Genomic DNA, 13171 nt, shown 5'->3' with positions numbered 1-13171 from the left:
AAAAAAATAACAATTTAAAGTGATTTTGGGTCTCCTAAATTACTGATTGAAATAATATTTATATAGTTTTTTTTAAGAAAAAAAAAGGCCTGGAGATTAGGAAGAGATTGGGTCTTTTGGAGAACAAATGACAAGGTTTAGCAAATTAAGTCAGTTACAAAAAAGAGAACTGTATGGGTGTAAAGTTCCCATGTAAATGATATTTAAAATGGTCAGTACAACTAATTTTAAAGACAGTTTTTGTTTAAATATTTTTTTTTCTGTTGATATGCAAAAATTGACTTGTTTTGTTTCGTCTTTTCGGTGCAAAATTAGTATTTTGTTAATCCTGCTGTACAAACGATAAAGCAAAATGTACGACAAAAAAATGACTAATGGCTATTTAGTTTTTATATTCAAATTTTAGTGCAATCCTTTAAAAGTGTTGTTTTATTTGGTGTAATGATATCACACTAATGCTTTAGAAATTGCTGATGAATAAACCATGTAACGTTAATAAGGCTTTGAGTATAATCGTGGATTACCTTTCTTGAACCATGCAGGTAACAGGGTTTCATCTGCAAGGATAAAGAAATAAAACTGAACATTTTATCATATAGAAAACATGATATGGATTGTTTAATTTTATTGCAATTGTATGCCGGTTCCTGACAAATTGATCAACAGTCATGAAATGACGTTTTTAGTCTTTAAATTTTTTTTAAAACCTCGTGTTTATTCCTTAGAACTCAAATTTGGTACCGAATAAAGTTAGAATTATGACAAGAATTGTTTGCATGAAACTGTTTATATATGGACTTAAAAAATTGCCACATTCTCCAAAGTTTGGCATAAAATATCTTATAATTTGCGATGAAATATATATGTAATGCACATTCCAATCATAAACAAAGTTAGATGATACTTTGGATATTTCTTAGAAGATAATTTGCACGGAGGGAACTTTCGTTAATGATTTGCCTAGAAGAACGCGATTTTATGTGTACTGATAGCAAAAACGTCATAGACGCGAGCTCATTTGCATTTTGGTAGCAATTTTGATGGATAGAACGTGACGTCGAATTTGACTCTTGACCTCTATTACTGAAATGTGTGAAAACTGTTTCCTTAATCACCCTGTGTTTACAGATCATTTTAACGAAAGATTTTTTGCATCTTTTTATAATTTGAACCTAGTTTCGAACAAAGTAGTGTCATAACAGCGTCATTACAGCTGTTTTGTTTTGGGAGTATGTCTTTGACTGATGGCTAATTTGCATGTGTTGATCTTAACTATCGTGTAACGCTGACCCATATGGTTTTCATTTTTTTTTTTTACTGTAAATACATTACTATAGATAAAAGATTTCATAGCCTTTGTTTTTATTTATTATTTTGACAAATACCGGTACTATGCATAATATTGTAGATAAATATATATCTATATTTTTATTGCTATGATTAATAGATTTAACCTTGTAAAGAAAAAAAAATGTCCATCGTTTACTGTGTTCCTTTTAACATATTTTCTCAAAGGATGAAATTAGATGACAAAAAAACTGTTTTGAGATACTATGTATCAAATACAGATTAATCAATCACAACAATATTGATTAAGTCATAAGCAAACGGGACCCACCTATTTTGAAAACAATTTGATTGATAATGTATTTTTCAAACAAGGTATAATTATATTTTAACTTCCATCTTAGGCTAGTTTACACTTATTTAACATAATTTTAAATTATTTAAAAAGGTTTGGAGTTTCAATATCTAATTAATTAGTTATAAATAAATTTTATTGCATGTAACACATGTATGCTTTACGCAGGTTTTAAATTTCATATCAATGTAATTAAAAGTCTCCATTTAATATTAATATTTTATATTTTATTGAAGATCTAGCACCTGAGACCAATGACGTATAATAATAGAAAACGTCAGTATGTAAATACATCAGTGCGTAATATGATATAGATACATAAAGCTAAAATTACAAACAAATTTAATGTGTGTGTTTCTATAAGCTAAATATCGATATTTTAGTTTGCCTTACGTTTCGTATAGAAATCTTGACAAATATTTATTATTTCATAAATATGAAATAGCAACTGCGGAAATTTATACACAGTTTTCTTTATAAGCAAACAGACATTTTTGATGAGGGACAAAAATAAATATTTGCACATGTAAGCAAGACTAAAAAGGGAACCCGTCACTCCATAACATCGCTAAACTAATATAAAAATTATATATAAATTCGGAGTAAAAAATAATTTTATATAACAAGATAAACAAACACATTTAGGTAAACATTTAGGAGTAGAAAGATCATCAGACAGGTAAATCCACCAATACAATCCATATAAATATACAAGGCCAATTTTTATTATTATGATAATGTAACAGCAATCAAATCTCTATTTAAAAAAAGTGTGTATTTCAAATTCTTGATGCGCGAGAAATTTTCCATTTTGCACGCTTCGGAAAGTCAAAACTCAAGATTTTCATTTAAATCTCATCATAATTAATCCCTTTATTTGAGGGGTAGAGCCTATGCCCTATGGGCTTGGCTTATATGATAGCTTTCAGTGAGCTTCTTTTATAAATATGCGTGTATCTTTATTGGGTCTTGCTTTACACGGTTTTGATCCCTATAGTCGCGGGGATCCGAAAGCCGTGAATAACACAAATTTCGCTCTAACCTGTCCGTCCGTCCGGATTATTGAATTCTTCACAAAAATCTGTAGCGTCAAATTGAATTACATTTGTGAGAATGGGGCGAAAATAAAAAGGCAAACATAAAAATCAGCACAAGTCCTAATGCGTCTCAAGCGACTGCTTTCGACTATTGAGATAAATCACAGCTCCAATAAACCGATTTATCCAATAACATTTGAAATCGACAATGACAACAATGCGTTAATCCGGTCTGTCATGTCAACGAAACTCGGAAGAAAAGACCGCCATTCTTCAGAATTTCAAAAAAGGACGGCCAGATATTTTTCATCGAGCTCGAGATTCTTGCACGTGCAATTCTACATTCTCCCCCTTCAGTTAATTAGTTGCCCCTCGATTAATCGAATAAAAGGTTAAATTTCTGTGTGAAATTAGAAATGGAGGGGTGGGGGACGCACGACATGAAAATTAAATAATATAGTTTAATAGTTTGAATTTTTTAAGTATTCTGACCATAACTCTGTGCAAAAGTTTTACTTTGGGGACTGAACTAATCAATTGTGAAAATTTATATCTAAAATGATTTTATTTAAAAAAAAAAACCATATAAATGTTAAGTTTACATTTTTTTTTACATTAATAAGGCTTTTATCATAAAACTTAAGGTTTTGTTTTGTTTTCTCCTCTATTTAATAATTTATTTAAAACTTAACGTATATGCGCCGACATGAGCGTATCGAAGCTAACTTCTACCGCCCGGGCATTATTTGGACTGAGTTTACATTACTTGGGGAACAATTTGCATGAAATTTACATAAATTGTTTCTTTCTGATAAGGTCAACGATCTAGTATAACTTATGAATGAAGTTCGGACACGTACAGAATTGTATGATCCGGTCAAATATCAAACAAGGCTCATATTACAGAGCACGAGATTAGTAAATTTAGACTTCTCTGATCATGTCTATATCTTTGATGTATAGTATTTTTATCCGCGGTTAATGATTGATGTTACTGCCTAATAATAATTTTTTTCTTCTTTCTTTGTTTATTTACAAAATGCATTACTGTGCTACATGTATTTAATTTTAATAAACTCGTAGTTTTAATAAACTTAATATTACACATATTACCCTCCAAAAAAACCCAAACAGATTAATAAATTAATTTACGTCTTAATTTTAAAATTCTGAATTTGATAAAATTTAATATTTGATATCCTTTTTATGCTAATCAATGAGTTTAACATTCATCTTAATCGAAATTTTTTACATATCATATAAAATGCAGTTAATCTTTACCTCCACAATCAATTTATAGACGATTTAAAAATGATAAAATTCATTATCTACAAACAATTCTAGTTGTTTTAAATCATATTTTTTGCATAAAATATGAATAAATTGTAAATGATGATATTTTAGATATGCTGTGGTAGAGGTCAGAGAGATCTTGGTGCAGTTAAAATTTACAGGTAAGCTTTATATTCAATCATAAATTCTTTTCCTTCAATTTGAATTTTGAAACCTATTTTTACATTGTTTTAAAAAAAAAAGTAATACACAAAACTTAGTGCAAATTTAGAACATATCACAGCAGGGTTCTCGGACAAATCATCTCTACTCTTCGTTCTTACGAACACATTTATGTCAAATTTTCTAATAAATCATCTTTTAACAAAAATGTTATAAAGCATGTATATAGACGTTTTGAACAAAACCCATCCATGTAGAAATTATGTGTATTTTGACCCAAATTCTTTTAAAATTTTAAGAATTACAATATTGTTATTAACGTTTGCTCCAAATGGTGCTTACACCCCCCATCCCCCCTCAATCCCTTTCAAAAGTATCAAGACAGTAAGGAAATTCTTGTGATTGGGGGAGACACATTGTAAGCCAGCTGGTGTCTAGGTGGTATGGCATTAGTTTCAATGGCGGTGGTAGAACAATGCCAGGTTTCCCCATTGTTCCTGGGTTGCGGCACACTTAGAATGATGGATGGTTAGAATTCAGAAATGGTCTTTTGATTACCGCAATATTGCTGAAATCGTGGAATCGACTGTTACGGTCGTATCAATAAATGGGAGTAGAAAATCGACATTTTGGGTCCTCTTTTTAATTTTTTCATTCTGTTGTCGCAATGACTGCCAGTGGGGTTTTTTTTTAAGGAAAAAAAATGCAATCAAATTTCGTCTGCAAATCATAAAATATTAAAGCTTAAAATCTACAGGGAAAGTATTGTAACTTAAAATTTGATCTACCCGTGGTTTATGAAAATTTTGTTAAAGTAAATTATTACGCGCATGAATGATAGAGAGAGAGAGAGAGAGAGAGAGAGAGAGAGAGAGAGAGAGAGAGAGATGTATTTGGGTGTACATAGATGCAATCTTCCTAAATATGTTCAAAATCAAATCTCTACCATAAACTATTTGAAAATGGGAAGTGTGTCGCCCTAAAGATGTATCTACGGCTTGTGTTCATCCGTGCATTTCGCCCAAGTCATTATGTAAAGGTCACTGCATTCACCCCTCAATCATTACATTTACAACAAAACACATCTAGTGCAACCTCGCAAATCTAAATTGCATTTTTGTACGCGCAGCGAGGCGTTAAACTTCTAATTTATAGATAGTAGTCGCTCATATCGTGAAATTGTGCGGAAATATTAGGCCCGATATCTTATTGATAACAGGCATTAGATTTTTCCCCATCTAAAAAGGACCTCAAGATATCGGCTATAATTGAACTCATTTAGATAGCTTCGTGGTCCATCGATAACGTCCGACGAATTCCGATGTGAGAAATTCCATCCAAAAGATCGACAACACAGGGAGTTGTTAAAGTACCTAGTTTGAAGCGTCTAAACGTTTAGATCTAAAAAACCCTTTTTATAGTGCTTTCCATTTATATCCTCCACAAAATGTAGCGGTTTGTCACAAAGGGTACAAGTTGTCAGGTACTTCTTTCAAATAATGACCTTTAATTTGGAAAACACACACACATATGGATGAACTCCAGCGGTAGCGTCAATGAACACCTTACACTTTACGTAACATACCTTTATCACGTGATCACTATGAAGTGGAAGCGGTTCTTTTGAAAACCAGAGCAAAATCCTAAAAAAATCCAAAAACATTCTTGAAATGGAAGAAAAGCAGAAATCACAGGAGAAAACAACTTTTTAAAAAAGGGCCCCCTAAAACAACACATCATCCCTCCACGATTGATTTTCAAACACTGGCATAAAATAAGACGAATTCATGAATTTATTTTGACTGAAATAACTGATCTGATTACAGGAATGGGGCTGTTAAAATTCACCAGACCTCGATTAACAAGTCTTTCTGATCTGCTAGTCCATTCCAATTTTCAGCTTTGGACAATACAAATTACAATACTCATGAATAATATGAATGTTATATTAGTATGGATTGCTGCAGATATTGCTGAAAAGGGGAACCTAATCGGTCGGGTTAAAAACTGACCGGAATGCTTATGAGGCTATTTCGACACTAAGGAAAATTAAATCGGAATTTTCATGAGCATTCTTTGCAGGGATCGCCGACTTTGGCCAGCACGCTAACAAGCTGGGTAACAAGGAACTTTTGCACGATTAATCTAACAACCACCGTGTTCCTAACTTCATTAGGGACAGGGTTTTGATCGATGCCAGCATCCCCCAACAGTCTGGTCCCTGTGTCTGACTATATACAGAATATAACCCAAGGCATACATGTATACATACTGTATACATATGCATAACGATAAGGGATTCATCTGAGACTATTTTTTTTTCGTTGATCTTTTTCAGTCTTCTGACCAGAAGATTTGGATCTCCCTTATTTATGAGAGAGAGAGAGAGAGAGAGAGAGAGAGAGAGAGAGAGAGATTATCTCATCAACGATGATCTATTTCCTTAAACTTTTGCATTAAGGCAAAATACTAAGACAGATACGATTATGGCTAAAGGAACTATTTCAGATTAAAGTGAAAGTCACTTAAACTTCTATTGCTATTAACATTGGGGAGGAAATACACCAAGAGTAGCTTTAAAAACAATCTGTAACGTTCATAAGTTGGATAGCTAAGCTTAACTTAATGGTACAAAAATCCGTTGTTAAACGTTTTATAGTTCCTGTATCCATTTGAAGTTAAGTATAGAACCGACCAATCTGCCCATAATCAACTCTTATCAGTTGTAGCATCATTATAAATAACAACAAATAAATGAATTTCATTAGGAAATGGACTGGAAAATTGTCAAATACCCCGAGATCAAAAGAAAATTATAAAGATTAATTGGGTGCAATTTACAGCACATTCGAAGACTTTTACTTCCCCAATTTCACACGACATACATGTATTTCTAGCTCTCTGGTTCTTGATGAGGCATTGAGCCTTTTTATGGCAATTGCATTGATCAAATGCCGCAAATAGGCTGGGTTAATGTTAGCACTTTTCATAATATATTTAGAGTTTTCGTTGCATGGTTTAAAGTTTAAACAAATATGTGCGCATGATATACATGTGCATGTATGAAGCTTGTGAATTGATATTGCATGCTATATGCGCAATTTACTTCATTGTTAGGTTTTAAATAAACTTACGTACAAAAATAAACTGGCAAACATATATTTACAGCTTGTATCGATGTATATTCAAAGAACTAAATTTACATATTGCGAACGTTTAAAATCTTTTTATGTGCCAATAAAAAAAAAAGAAATAAGGATTAATATTTTTGAGATACTTGTTCATTGGAACATTGTAAAAATTATAAATATGAGTTTTCCAAGAATTCATAAGATATGATTAGCCTTCGATAGATAAATACAGGCATTTACAAAAAACATCATCAAATCAAGTTCGAATCCACTCTTTGAATTCATTGTAAATTTCGATATGTTTAGTTTTAAATCTTTATATAATTCTTCATGGATGTGAATGCAAAGTTAAATATAAATGATATAGCAAATTTCGCATCTGTTTTTTTCTTCTTGAAATTCAGTATTTAATAGTACAAAAAATCCTTAGCTTATACTTTAATACTTTTCCTAAACTTCAAAAATTGTACTGTTGCTAATTTATAATTTAAGTTTTTTAATTGCAACGCAATACGGGAAAATCCACATGGTGTAAAGCCGATTAATTATATGAAGAGAAATTGTGTCTTTTTAATGATCATCGACTCATATCAAAATGTCACTGACTTCAAATATTTCATTTTATTTGTATCATTATTCAGTTTTGGAATTTGACCTGCTCGCAGGTAAGCATTCCTCAACAAAGGTGATCTATGCTTTTAAAATGGAGGAAGGATGCTATACACTTTTGTTATATTTATGGAAAAACCAAAAAAATAATTCCTAGGCTTGATTGAAATGTGAAACCAGTCAACAAAAGAAATAAACTACGATTTATATATTTTGAAAAACGTAAAAAAAAAATCCTTTTGCGGCTTTAATTATTTATTATAAAGATGGTCATGTTTTGAAAAACGTAAAAAAAAAATCCCTTTGTGGCTTTAATCATTTCTTGAAGATGGTCATGTTTTCCTCCTAGCATATCACAGTAGTCACCTTTATAAACCCCCAACAATCACTGTTTCATTACAATTCACACGATTTTTCAAAACCAAAGCCTAGGTATGCAAAAAATTGTAACCATATAACTATAAGCTTACATAAAATATAATTACCGTTACACATTTAAAGAAATTTTCGAGCATGATTAATCTTTCATTCAAGTTACGAGAAATTAAAACAATGCAAAATGAGTGTCTGTAAAACCACAAAACACCGAAATGTGTGAACTCTAACACAGAGGTCCTTTTGACCTTTACTGCAATCAATAGAGTTTACAGATGAAAACTGATACGTAGCCCAAGACAGTATCTGTACTGCTAGAGAAAGAAATTCAGATGAACGGCCACAGTCTCGGCACCCAAAGGTCGCGATGTCTGTCCGTGATACCGAGTGGCCCAGACTGACCAAGCGACGATAAAGTTATTTGCATACCTAATGAAATCTGCGGGGATTAGATCAAATGAATGTGCCATGTGCAATTAGCTGGGACAAACGACAGAGCGAACTGGTCATTACAAAACACTCCCAGAGACAACGCAAATTGAGTGAAGCAATTTACCAAGATGTGGTGCCATGCTCGTCTAAACAAGAGCTGCTCGTGTGTTTTCCCCCTCCTCAAAGACAGTTTAAGTAGTAATTATCGGGGGCCGGTGTTACAAGACAAAATTGTTTAATTTGTGTGGGTCTTTCGTCAGAATATTTTTTTTTGTCTTGTTCGTTTTCAAAATAAATAATTATACAGATTTTTTTTCGGTTCAAATGAGAATTTCAAAAGCTTTTTGTTAAACTTGCATTGAAATTTAAATAAAATGAACAGTTTTAATTAAGATTTGGAAGTTATCTTGATTTAGAAGTGCTCAAACCTAAATGATTATTTAGTCTGGAGTTTACAAATATACATATAGTGCCATCTTCTTGTGAAATCCCCCTCATTGTGATTAAAAATGCACATATTTTGCATCATAAATTTAGATTTTTGAGTATGAATTAATGCAATTTTTACTCCAAAAATTTCACAAAAATAATCATGTAATAAACACAGAAGCAGCATTTAAAATAAACAACTCTTTTTTTCAATTCATTCAGATAATATAGATTTATTACAATTTACAAAACAATAAATAAAACATATTTCAAAAAATCACAATTTAAAAACATATAAATCACCATATTTAAGATGAAATATTTATCATGTATTCTTCCCTTGTTTAATATGTTACTGCATACTTTGAAATTCATTTACATAATTGAAATCGATACTTGTCGTTTGAGTTCATAAGTCAGTCTCATTCGATTTAAATTTGTGACCTGCGAAAAAGAATGAATTATTGAGTATTAAATGGTGATGTAATTTATAATAACCCATGGTTGTCTCTCTGTCTCTCTTGTTTACTTAACTCCTAGGTTTTTTTTAAAGTATTTAAAAGAATATTTCAGTATGTAATTCAAAATTTGCGCTTTATTAAAAGCAAACTCTGAGCTCCCACTTTACGACAAAATTTTCAACATGACGAAAAAAAAAATAAAAACAGTGAAACATTACCATATTTCATTTGCACATATTCTGTGTATCATTAACGAGGAAAGAGTTGCTCCTCTGGTATTTGAAATAATGAAAAGGGTTTTGTTTATTAGCTCGTTCTTTTGATTTCAAATTCAACATAATGAGTACGCCCAATTTCACGTCTATTCAATCGTATCTAATATCATTACGCACCTTAAAAAGGGAAAAAATTGCAAAAAGAAAAAAAAAATCCGTCACTGATTTTTTCAAGTGGACAATGTTGAAAAAAAGAAAAAAAATCTACTCTGGGGGTGCAAAAAACTAAACCCTAGACGTAGAAATCGATATGTGAAGGGCTTTCAGTCATTTTAACGGTACCGAAATGCGAAATAAATCTTTGATCGTCGCAGATAGTGTCTATGAAGCCACAACTTTCAACGTCAACGTTGGACACAGGGGGATTTGCAATGACGATTTGACGCCCGATAATTCAATTTTGTTATCTGGAAAATAACAACTAAATTTAGCTGCTTTGCCAGTAGCAATATAATTTTGGGATCATTCCTGGGAAAATTGCATTTGTGGTGTTATGCAATGGGAGTGCGGTTTTGCTTTTGTTGTACATTGTTGTTCAAGAAATCTGTTTTCAGGGAGTTGTGATTTCTAAAGAATCCCAAGCATGTTACACGAAATGGGCTATCGTTTGTCTTTTTCATTTCAAATAAAATAAATTATGAAACAAACTTCTCTTTTTTGTCCTAAAATTTCTGTCTTTCTATTTTCAACTAAATATTTGCTCAAAAGATTTTAAATTAATTAATAATTAAATTCACAAAGTGAGTCCATTCTAGTATATCTACCTGTGTACGCATTATACTTTGATTATCATAATAAAAATAATATTGAATTCTTAATATATGTCGTACAAAAAACAAATGCCTTAAGTTTTTCTTTTTGGTATTTATGAAGTAAAGTAATTAATATTTATTCGACAAAACAGGATTAAATTACTAATTGCCTTAAACCATTGTCTTTATGAATCTTAAATTTAATTCATAAAAAAAATTAAATAAAAAAATCTCTTAAAATATGTTATGTTTGAAAACCCCCTAACAATTCTTTATTACAAAATGTAAAGTCTTTTAATTCACGCGGCTTTTTAAAATATATTTTGTATATTTCCATTAACATAATTATCCATTTTATGTGTAGGGTAACAAAGTAAACTGTATTAAAAGAACCAAGCATAATTTAAAAATCATATGAATCGTCAACTGCAAAACATACAACCTACCCCCCCCCCCCTTTTTCCGAAAAAAAAATATCTTATATAAAAATTATCTAACGGAGAAATCAGACGACTCTTTGGCTTCAAGTTACACTTAGACGCAAACAAAAAGGTATTTTGTCGCCCCCAGATCATTTTTATAGCATAGCATGATTTACTGATTTTTAAAATGTGATAATTTTGTAAATTTATGAAGTGGGGCTGTGCTTTTTTTCATTGTGATTATCTTTCCCATCAATTTTCTGCCAGCAATCGCTGTTAAAGTCAGCGGTTTTGCGAGTAATATGGATTTTTCCCCTTGCTAGTGTGAATTAGTATTCCAAAAGGGGTGTTGGATTTCAAAAGGACAACTAAATCCATGTCGGAAAAATCACTGTGGCATTATTTCATAGGAAGTATGGTTTTACGGGGAACAAGAAAAGGCATAGCATTTAACAGGCATTAATGCAACTTTCACATTCTTCATTTCTGGCCAATTTAGCCCATTATTTAAGTGAATTTATATCGCTCTATCCTGACAACGATGTTCCTATAATTTATCATCTTTGAATTGAATATAAACATCTTTACTCAATTATAATGTTTTATTGTGGCAATCTATGAAACGTCGAATTCTGAAGAACTATTGATAAAAAAAAAATATGCTGGTGCTAAAGACTTGAAATCAATTTGTTTGAAATATATCTGATGAAATTTAAGATTTATAAATTGATTAAAATCACTGAATAGCAGTCGGTGAGGGTTAGTGAAGTATTGATTTAAATCTGTAATATATATCTTTTTTGAAATATGCTTTATCTTCCGCTTAAAGCCTACTTTCTTTTACATCGCGCGGAAGGATATTAGGCAAAAACTTGTTGAATTTTACACAAAGAAGGTAACATGCGGAAATGATTAATGCGAATAAAATATGATTAATACCGAAAGAAGTATTTTTCTTTCTGCTTGGACCTAGCGCCATAATGATTTTCCAGTGCCGATTTTACACCTCCCTAAACTTTGAACGAGCAGGTGCGACTTCGGTTCTTGTCGATGAGAAAAAAAAGTTCTCAGGCCTCGATCGGCCATAATCTGCTGCGGAATTTTTCATAACGAACCTTGAGGAATAAAAGACTCGAGCTTCTTTTAAAATATGTTTGCTCTCTCTCTCTCTCTCTCTCTCTCTCTCTCTCTCTCTCTCTCTCTCTCTCTCTCTCTCTCTCTCTACGTCAGTTTAATTTTTGCGTTGGTGTATGAGTGACGAATGTTTGGGTGTTTTAAGGAAAGTATAAGGAGAGAGAGAGAGAGAGAGAGAGAGAGAGAGAGAGAGAGAGAGAGAGAGAGATCACCACCGGCAGTAGCTTTGAAATCAAAATTCTAAAAGTATTTTTGTCTTAGACGAGAAATATTACTTTATCTTGACAGAGGATGGAGGGAGTTAATGACTATCATAAAACTTCAATAGATATAATAGTCTCACAGGAAAATATTACAAACGCAGATTACACCGTGCCTCCAAAACTACCAAACAAATATGTTCGTGTGTACAGATGCAAAAAACGCAGCCAGCTTCTTACATAGCGATTTTGACTTTTAACGCACGTTTTATGTCTGTTTTATTCAAAGCTGAACAATTTACATAATTATTACTACTGAGAGACGACAGACACTCGCTATAGTAAAGCGACAAACGTACGTAGAATTATTTTGTCTAACACATACCTCGTTGTTGGCGAAAAGGGGTACTGCTTTAGCCATAATTTGTACACGTCTTATCCTGAAATAACATATCCAGAATGTTAACAGTTAGAAGGGAAGGTTTTGCTTTAAATACATTATAAAGGATTTATGTATTATTCTTGTAAATCCTTTACAACAAATTACCATATTATGCAAAACTATCATTATTAATATGCATTTATCGGTTTAATGTTTTATTCATTAATCTCGTTGGAACAGGGGGTTCTTTTGAATGATGGGGATTTGTATCGAAAAAATACTATGGAAAAATCCTGAATAGCTTTATATTATTTGATAATATTTTCTATTATTCGAATAACTAGGTATAGAGTTACCCGTATATCCATTCATAATGACCATTAATCGTTGAGTTTTATTTGTGTGCACATATTATTTCATTTGCAATGCAATTCA

General features: G+C 31.7%; 1 long non-coding RNA gene across 2 annotated transcripts in view; it reads right to left on the bottom strand.

Moving 5' to 3' along the window:
• Window positions 1–13171, bottom strand: part of LOC136271353 (uncharacterized) — a 38338-nt gene that overhangs the window by 6567 nt on the left and 18600 nt on the right. For both annotated transcript variants that reach the window (XR_010709288.1, XR_010709289.1), the window contains exons 2-4: window positions 12740–12794; window positions 5720–5777; window positions 525–557 (exon numbers count right to left, since the gene is read on the bottom strand). This is a non-coding gene — a long non-coding RNA (uncharacterized lncRNA). The remainder of the gene's footprint in view (window positions 1–524; window positions 558–5719; window positions 5778–12739; window positions 12795–13171) is intronic.

Source organism: Magallana gigas, chromosome 9 (genome assembly GCF_963853765.1).
Source record: "Magallana gigas chromosome 9, xbMagGiga1.1, whole genome shotgun sequence".
Lineage (NCBI taxonomy): Eukaryota > Metazoa > Mollusca > Bivalvia > Ostreida > Ostreidae > Magallana > Magallana gigas.
This window is presented reverse-complemented; position numbering and strand designations above follow the sequence as displayed.